The 10,223-nt window shown below is 38.8% G+C and overlaps 1 protein-coding gene across 3 annotated transcripts in view; it reads right to left on the bottom strand.

Annotated features, from left to right (window-relative positions):
* ZMYM2 (zinc finger, MYM-type 2) overlaps window positions 1-10,223 on the bottom strand; it is a 161,964-nt gene that overhangs the window by 141,772 nt on the left and 9,969 nt on the right. Inside the window, exon 2 of one of the 3 annotated variants that reach the window (XM_011976529.1) lies at window positions 6,661-6,707. The exons of the other annotated variants lie outside the window; for them this stretch is intronic. The gene's annotated coding sequence lies outside the window, so the exon portion shown is untranslated. The remainder of the gene's footprint in view (window positions 1-6,660; window positions 6,708-10,223) is intronic. 3 annotated transcript variants of the gene reach the window in all.

Raw genomic sequence — 10,223 nt, forward strand, 5'->3', positions numbered from 1 at the left:
CTGTAATCCCAGCACTTTGGGAGGCCGAGGAGAATGGATCACGAGGTCAGGAATCGAGACCATCCCGGCTAACACAGTGAAACCCCGTCTCTACTAAAACTACAAAAAACTTAGCCAGGCATGGTGGTAGCGCCTGTGGTCCCGGCTACTTGGGAGGCTGAGGCAGGAGAATTGCGTGAACTAGGGAGGTGGAGGTTGCAGTGAGCCGAGATTGCACCACTGCACTCCACCTGGGCAACAAATCGAGACACTGCCTCAAAAGAAATGGAAAGGAAAAAACGTAAGACATGCACAAAACAGCAAAATGGCAGAGGTAAATCCTTATGAAGACTTACCTTAGATATACATGTTTTAAATTATAATAAAAGATACACTGGCAGACTGAATTTTTAAAAACACTATCCATCTATATGCTGTCTACAAAAGATTCACTTTAGGGCCAGGCAACATGGTTTACGCCTGTAATCCCAACACTCTGGGAGCCCAAAGCAGGAGGATCACCTAAGCCTAGGAGTTTGAGACCAACCTGGGCAACAAAGCGACATCCCATCTCAATTTAAAGAAAAAGATTCACTTCAGATACAAAGATACAGAATAGCTGAGTACTATTTTCTGCTAGGATAGAAAACCTAATATATGCAAATATTAACCAAATGAGAACTGGAGTGGCTATACTAATCAGAAATTAAATTTAAATCAAAAAAGGTTATAAGAGACAAAGGACATTATACATTGATGAAAGGTTCATTCTAGCAAGAAGATACAGCAGTTCTAAACATAGATACCTAACAACTAAGCCCCAAAATATATTAAAGCAAAAATTACCAGAATTAAAATGAGAGAGAGAGAGAGACACAAAACTCTATGACAATAGCTGGAGACTTCATTATACCCTTTCAAAAATGGATAGAACCACCAAACAGAAGATCAGTAAGGAAACGGAAGGGGCTTAAACAACACCATCAACTACCATCAACTACTTAGACCTAAAAGACACAGACATACAACAGACCTCTAAAGGGAAGAAAATTCTGACACACGCTGTAACATAGAACCATGAGGACATCACGCTACCTGAAAACAGCCAGTCACACAAAGACAAATACTGCAGGATTCCACCTATATGAAGTATCTAAAGCAGTCAAATTTCATAAACAGAAAGTAAAATGGTGGTTACCAGGGGCTGGAGGAAGAGATAATTGGGGAACTGTTGTTTAGTAGGTAGAGTTTTGGTTTTACAAAATAAAAAAGGTCTAGAGATCTCCTGTGTGACAATGTGAATATATCTAACAATATTGAGCTGAACACTTAAAAGTGGTGAAAATAGTAATTTTATGGGTTTTTTTACAATTTAAAATAAAAAATAAAGTACCATTTCACACGCAATAGGACTATTTTTCTTTTTTGAGGTGAGTCTCGCTCTGTCGCCAGGCTAAAAGTGCAGTGGCACAACCCTGGCTCACGGCAACCTCCACCTCCCGGGTTCAAGCGATTCTCCTGCCTCAGCCTGCCAAGTACCTGGACTACAGGCACGCGCCACCACGTCTGTTGATTTTTGTATTTTTAGTAGAGACAGGGTTTCACCACGTTGGGCAGAATGGTCTCGATCTCTTGACCTCATGATCCGCCCACCTCGGCCTCCCAAAGTGCTGGGATTACAGGCGTGAGCCACCGCGCCCAGCACAGGATTGCTATTTTTCTAAAAAAGGAGGTCAGGCGTGGTGGCTCACACCTGTAATCCCAATGCTTTGGAAGGCCAAGGTGAAAGAATCAATTGTGGCCAGGAGTTCAAGACCAGCCTGGGCAATATAGCAAGACTCCAGCTGTACATATATACCTACATACATAAATTTTAAAAATGGAGGAAAAAGTTTTTTAAAAAGAGAAGAGAAGAGAAGTGCTGATAAAGACCTTCAGAAACTGGAACGCTTGTGTACTGCTGGTAAAAACGTAAATGGTACCACACCGTGGAAAACAGTTTAATGGTTCCCCAAAGTTACATGTGGATATTAATCTATGGCCTATCAATTTCACTGAGATACAAACCCAAAATAACTGAAAGCAATGACTCAAATACATACTTGTACAACAATGATCACGGATGCATTTTCACAACGGTCAAAGGGTAAAAACAACCTGAGTGTCCAACAAAAATTGAATGGATAAATAAAATGTTGATAAACATATACAGGGGAATATTATACAGCTTTAACAATGAATAAAATTCTGATACATACTACAACATAGATGAACTCTGAAAACATGCTAAGTGAAGCAGGCCAGACACAAAAGGACAAATATTGTGATTCCATTCATGAGGTAGTTCGATACAAAACGTAGAACAGAAGTTACCAGGGGCTTGAGGAAGGGGAGACAAGGAATGCTAATGAATATGGTTTCTATTTGGGATGATGAAAATATTCTGGATAATGCTGATTTTTACAAGAAATTGTGAAGGTACTTAATGTCACAAAATTGTGGACCCTTAAAAATGGTTAAAAAAAAAAAAAAAGGCAAATTTAAGGTAACAAAATTTAACGGTTTTTTTTTTTTTTAGAAAAGACAAGACACCATATGGGGGAAAAAACACCAAAAACAATGATATCCTATGAAAAGAAAATTTTTGTCATCTCGTAATAAAATGAAGGCAAAGAGCTCCTACAATCAGTGAGATAAACCAACAATCAAATAGAATAAAGGACAAAAAATAAACACAGTTCACACACAAAAAAAATCACTCTTAAATATGTATCTACAAAAATACTACTTAAATTCGGAAAGGCCACCACTTTTCTCTTATATTAACAAAGGCCCACCAAGTCTTAACAATATCCCATGTAGCAAGACTCCCATTCTGTTAACTGGTACAGTCTCTATAGAGGGCAACTAAAAAAATACTTCTTTGACCAAGCAATTCCACGTGTAGGCATCCATTCAACAGATACATTATCTCATATTTTAAAGAACAGACCAGGCACAGTGGCTCACGCCTGTAATCCCAGCACTTTGGGAGGCCGAGGAGGGTGGATCATGAGGTCAGGAGTTAGAGACCAGCCTGGCCAACGTGGTGAAACCCCACCTCTACTAAAAACACAAAAATTAGCCGGGTGTGGTGGTGGGCACCTGTAATCCCAGCTACTCGGGAGGCTGAGGCAGGAGAATTGCTTGAACCCAGAAGGAAGAGATTGCAGAGAGCCGAGATCGCACCACTGCACTCCAGCCTAGGCAACAGAGTAAGACTCCATCTCAAATAAATAAATAAATAAATAAACAAACAAACATAGAAGGATATTCATGGTAAAATCAAAACATTTAAACAATCCAAATATCTCTTAACACAAATGGATAAAATGATGACAAAGACATACAACAAAATACTATGCAGCACTTCGAAACAATGAAGCCACGCTAAATGAATTTACATGCTAATAAGGATCAACCACACATATAAATTAAGTATAAACAGCAAGGTACAGAACAATGCATAAATGCACCACACACAGCATCTCTGGATAAATGTCCAAGAAAATGACAAGAGTGGTTTGCCTCTACGGAAGAAAATTGTGTAGATGAATCAGAAGGATTCACTGTTTATCCTCTTCTACCTTTTAAAGTCGGTATCATATGCAAATATACTAGAATTTGATCAGGGTTTCACTGAATTTAAGAGATTAATCCAGAGACAAATTAAACTTTTTTACATTACAGAAGTCTTCCCATTCAGACACTGGCACACCTTTCCATGTGAAGTTTTCTTTTACGCCCTATGGTAAGGGTGTCCAACCTTTTGGCTTCCCTGGGCCACACTGAAAGAACCTGTCTTGGGCCACACATAAAATACGCTAACATTAATGATAACTGATGAGCAAACAACAACAAAAATTGCAAAAAAAAAACTCACAATGTTTTAAGAAGGTATGTATACAAATTTGTGTTGAGCCACATTCAAAGACCTCTAGGCAGCTTGGGACCTGTGGGACGCAGGCTGGATAAGCTCGCCCTATGGTATTGTGTTGGGTTTTTTTTCTGTTTGTTTTTTGAGATGAAGTCTTGCTCTGTCACCCATCCTGGAGTGCAGTGGCGTGATCTTGGATCACTGCAACCTCTGCCTCCTGAGTTCAGGCAATTCTTCTGCCTCACCCTCTTGAGTAGCTGGGACTACAAGCATGTGCCACCACACCCAGCTAATTTTTGTATTTTTAGTAGAAATGGGGTTTCACCATGTTGGCCAGGCTGGTCTTGAACTCTTGACCTCAGGAGATTCACCTGCCTCGGCCTCCCAAAGTGCTGGGATTACAGGCAGGAGCCACCATGCCTGGCCTCCCTACGGCATTGTTTTACAGTTTCCTTCATTAAAGTCTTGCATACTTCTTGTTATAGTTATTCCTATTTCTTGCAATAATAAAATGGATTTCTCCATTACATGAAAAAATTTACATAGCAAAAAAAGATTCCATAAATATATACACTTGTAGCTGGACGCGGTGGCTAACGCCTGTAATCTTTATTAGATACCTAAAACAAAGCTAGTCTGGCTTTAGAAGATGATAGGAACCATTTAATTCAAGTACTCAGCTACTAAAAATCCATTCAAGGGTTATGACACAGTCTAAACAAAAATTCCTTTGATCTAATAAACAAATGAATAAATCAATTATTTCATTCAGAGATCTCTAGCGTGTAGAATTTCTAGAGGTAAGAAAAAATTTCTTCTCTCCCATAGGACCAAAATTTAACTGCAAGGTACTTTCAAGTAATTTTAACTTTCTTTGGGAATCTCATCCATTCTCATGATTTAAAATAATACCGTAATATCCCTAAACTCCTTACTTTATCTCAATCAAGATGTTTCAAAACTCCAAACTGCCTACTCTCTACATCTAGGTTTTTTTGTTTTTGTTTTTTAACTTGCTCTATCCCCTTTTATCTGTACCTCTTCCAGTTTTTGTCATTTCACCATGTTTTGTGTCTAGCGACTCAATAATAGAAACCTGGAGGTCATTCTTAATTCTTTCTCCTTTCTTCCCCTACAGACTGCCATCATCAAGTGTTTATCCTACTCCAAAATAAATCTCAAAATTGTCCACTTTTACCCATCTCTACTACTATCCTTCTTGCCCGAGAAGTCCATCATTTTTCTGCTGGGATACTGACATTACCTACGATATTCCCCAGAATATCTAAAGATCTTCTTAAAAATGAATCAGCCGGGCATGGTGACTCACGCCTGTAATCTCAACACCTTGTGAGGCTGAGGCGGGCAGATCACCTGAGAGCAGGAGTTCAAGACCAGCCTGACCAACATGGAGAAACCCCGCCTCTACTAAAAATACAAAATTAACCTGGTGTGGTGGCGCATGCCTGTAATTCCAGTTACCTGGGAGGCTGAGACAGGAGAATCGCTTGAACCCCGGAGGCGGAGGTTGTAGTAAGCCAAGATCACACCACTGCACTCCAGCCTGGGCAACAAGAGCAAAACTCCATCTCAAAAAATATATATATATAAATATAAACTAAAAATGAAATCAGACTGCAACATTCACTTCTTACATGGCTTTTCAGTATACTTAGCAGAAAGCTTACAATTCCTCCCCTTACCTGTATGTAATATTTCTGTCTGATTTGATCCCTACCTACAATCTAGGTTCACTTTCAGCCCTACTTTTCCCCACCTTGCTCATTAAGCTTCAGCTAAACTAAACTAAGCCTTCCTTCAGGCTGTGGAAGAGTTCAAGCTCCTCATCTCAGGATCTTCCTCTGCCTGAAAGACTCCTTTTCACGCTTCCATCTATTCTCTGCTTAAATGTCACTCTCTCAAAGAAAGATTCTCCTGTGTCAACCACTCCACTAATCCATCGCTGGTCTCAATTAGGTGTCTCCTGCTGCACTCTCAGATCATATTCATTTCCTCAGCTGCATTTATCCAATTTGCAGTTATGTTTGTGATCTGTAATCTGTAACCCCCAGAAGACTGCATGGTCCATGAAGGCAAAGACCTACGCTCTTACTGCCTCTTACTGTATCCTTGAACTTAATAAAAGCCTGGCCAATAAATATTTACTGAATGAATATTTCTCTTTAACAAATAACCTTTCTGGGATTTGAAGATGCCTGTTTTGCGGGGTGTGGGGGACGGGTATTTCACTCCTCCCTGACCCACAGTGAATTCTGGCGCTCTCTCTTCTTGTGTGCATAGGACAATCACTTCACCCCCAAGCCCATTTCCCTGTTATAAAATGGAAAATTAGAATAACTACCTCAAAAGATGAAACAAGCTAAAACATAATTATCTCTATCCTTTGTCATTGGTCCTAATTTTTTTTACTTCTATATTCATCTACGTAAGTACAATTAGTAGTAACATGACCTGATTTTAGTTCCTAATGAAAGGTTATCATACCCTATCCCTGTGATCCCCTTTACCAGGGAAGTTAAATAAACCCATACTTCCTCCTCCAAACATAGTTTAAAAACTACAACTGCACAAATAAACTTCAACTACACACGTTAATTTGGAAACAAATCATCAAACATTCATTTATTCTTATGACCACTTGTTGGTATTCCAAATCTATGATCTTGTGTAACGACTGTTTTCGATAACAAATTTCCCGTAACGTTTAAACAGATGGAGTAGAGGGCTTTTAAAAAAAACATTACCTTCTTTACGTGACTTCAAATGTTCCATGATTAAGACCTCATCTAACCTAAAGAAACAACAATACTTGCATCAATAAGCAAATGAGACCACAGATCCAATAAGGCAGACTTCAGGTACTAAGAATCTATTTCTCTAATACAGACTATTACAAAGTAAAAATCTCTTGCCTCTGTTTCATAAGACTCAAAACTCTTTTTTAACCAGCATTTTTTTCTTGATATGTTCAAATGTTTCACTGATTGCTTTAAAAAAGAAAAAACAAAGTGAAAGGCATACAGAGCATGGAGCATAAGAATTTCCTTATTAGACAAATCTCAGAAAATAAAAAATCTTATCACTTACAATAGCTTTTATTTTTTAAATTATCTAGTAAATAAAGTGAGCCTGAAGCAAAGAAGGCAACCCTCAACAAATCTTAATTAAAGAAGGCAGTCCTCAATAGTCTATTTTGCTGATCTCTTTTATTCAATCCCTTCCTTCATACCTTGAGTTATACTTTTGCCTCTAAATTTCATCATACATCTCACACGATAACTACCAATTATGAAAAACATGCTTGACAGCACTCTCATCACAAGTTCCTTGAAAAGACCTTATACTATATTATGATCCTATTTTGCAGTTGAGTAAATTACTCTGCACAGTCAAGTAAATCTCCTATGGCATACAGCTGTAGGTGGCACACACAAAGTTTGTACCTAAAAAGTTCACATACCTTTCATTATACCACATTATCTTCCCATCTGCTAGAACTAAGACTAGTGAACTGGGTCTAATAAACTGACCACTAGAATTCAAACAATCAGCTAAAGACTTCTGCAACCTAAGCACAGGGAAAGGAAAACAAGGATGTCAGAGTTTGATGAATATGCCCATTGTTGATAGGAACAGTATATATGCAAATTATTAGTGTGATGACCAGATGGAAAATCATAAGAATACATTTTAAAGTTTAAACACTGGTCTCAAGGAGAATGGAATTAGGCAGGAATTCTCATTTTCTATGTCACATATATTTTTTACTGCCTAAAGATTTTAAGGGAATGTTTTATTTTTATAACCAAAATATTAAGAAACGTCCTTTTTGATATGCGTATATTCATTCACTTCTGTTTACTACCTATGACACTTTGTTTTACATTTTGTTTATATTTACTCACTTATATGACTCTCTAAACTGAACAGTGAGAACTTACATGAAAAACACACGTAACACACTTCCTACTTAATTTTTTATTTTTAAGGGTTAAGTCCAGGCTTAATTTTTATTTTATTTCACATGCCAACAGAAATTTCTCAAGTTTTTGCGAAATAAGCGATGTCATCAGACTGAGTTTTAGGAAAAATTAATCTAGCTACATTGGAGTCAAGAATAGGAAGAAACTGCCTTGTAAATAATTCCATTTTCTAACAGACTAAGGTGAAAGTTAAAAGCAAAATAAGAGAGAGCTAAAGATGACAGTAAAGAACACTTAAAGGTCTCAACATTAGAAAGTCTAGTGAGGGGAGGCCGGGCACGCTGGCTCATACCTGTAATCCCAGCACTTTGGGAGGCCGAGGTGGGCAGATCACCTGAGGTCAGGAGTTCGAGACCAGCCTAGCTAACATGGTTAAACCCCGTTTCTACTGAAAACACAAAAAAAATTAGCCAGGCGTGGTGGCGCGCACCTGTAATCCCAGCTACTCGAGAGGCTGAGGCAGGAGAATCGCTTGAACCTGGGAAGCGGAAGTTGCAGTGGACTGAGATCACACCATTGTGCTCCAGCTTGAGCAAGAAGAGTAAAACTGAAAAAAAAAGAAAGTCTAGCGAGGGGAAGTGAAGGAGGTGGTCATAACTATGAGACCACACTAAGCCTCGGAGGTAAAAATTTTAAATGTTACAGAATTAAGACCAAAAGAAACAGTTAAAAGATTTGGCAATTAGGTAGCCAGTGACCTCAAAAGAGCAGATTTGTTATATTGTTGAGAGTGCAGATCAGACAGTGGATTTCTTTCTAAAAGTATAGGGAAAAGAAGAAATCATTAGAAAAAGATGCAGAGATTCTGGAGGATAAACCATTTTTATCTCGATGGAGGATAAAGCACTGCAGACCAATGAAAAAGCCAGAAGAGGGAAGTTGGTGAAGAAAAAGACAGAAACTCTTCTAGGCATTACCAGATGAGCACACAGTAAGTTTACCATACCAGGTGGTGGCAGCAAATTCATTATGTTTGGTCCATACAAACAGTTTAAGAATTGTAGCTGCTATTAACTGAGCACCTACTATGCCAGCTGCATACCCTGTATTATTTTTAGTCCTCACCTCAACAATCTCAGGAAACCAGGCATTACCATACTCATTTGTTAACTGACTGAACTACAGCTCAGAGGTTACATGACTTGCCTGATATCACAAACTGGTAAATACTGGAGCAAAATTGTTTTTAATAGTTATATTAAAGCACAATATACATGTAGTAAAATTTACTTAAGTGAAGGGTTTGACAAATGTATTAAATGTATATACTTATGCAACAATCACCACAATCCAGTTTTATAGAACACTCTATTACCCCAAAACTCCCTTCATGAGCAGGGCAGATTTAAGCCTGAATCTGTATGACTCCAACTCATGTCATGCTACAATGAGAAAAATGGCTTTTTTTGGCAGAAAATCTGCAAAATTAAGTCGCTATCCTTCCAATCTTCTGTTAGTACTCACTAGTTCCCTTTCCATGTGTGGCCCTTATATATCTCTAGAACCACACTCACATATCATGATCTCACCAAATACACAAGTTTATTATAATTTGGAAACGTACCCCCTAAAAGCAAAGTATAATCAGACTTTTATATAGGATGCTACTAGATACTGCGATCCTTTTTTTAAAAAAAATGCAAAAGGAGTTAGGAAAAGGAAGACAAATGAACAGGTAAGTCCAGAAGAATGAAATGAAAGACTGAACAGGTAAGTCTAGAAGAATGAAATGAAGACTGAATGAAAACAGAAGAGTAAGGTCCTTAAAAAAAGGACAATGTGATATACAAATAAAGAGAACATGAAATAACAGAAGTCAGGAGTCTGTGTCATGGAAGAGAGACTAACTGGAACAGAAGCTTCTCTTCTATAAGCAACGTAAAACCGTACAGAGACACAGGATGGAATGACTTCCCCGGCAGGAGTTAACACTTATTTGGCTAAGAAACAGGACTATACAATATTAAGACAGACAGGCCAGGCGCGGTGGCTCAAGCCTGTAATCCCAGCACTTTGGGAGGCCGAGACGGGCGGATCACTGGGTCAGGAGATCGACACTATCCTGGCTAACACAGTGAAAGCCCGTCTCTACTAAAAAATACAAAAAACTAGCCGGGCGAGGTGGTGGGCGCCTACAGCCCCAGCTACTCGGGAGGTTGAGGCAGGAGAATGGTGTGAACCCGGGAGGCGGAGCTTGCAGTGAGCTGAGATCCGGCCACTGCACTCCAGCCTGGGGGACAGAGCGAGATTCCGTCTCAAAAAAAAAAAAGACAGACAAAAATCAAAATAAAGTGAGACAATATTCATAGTAAAGTTATAAAGCT

This window comes from Mandrillus leucophaeus, unplaced genomic scaffold (assembly GCF_000951045.1).
Source record: "Mandrillus leucophaeus isolate KB7577 unplaced genomic scaffold, Mleu.le_1.0 Scaffold168, whole genome shotgun sequence".
Lineage (NCBI taxonomy): Eukaryota > Metazoa > Chordata > Mammalia > Primates > Cercopithecidae > Mandrillus > Mandrillus leucophaeus.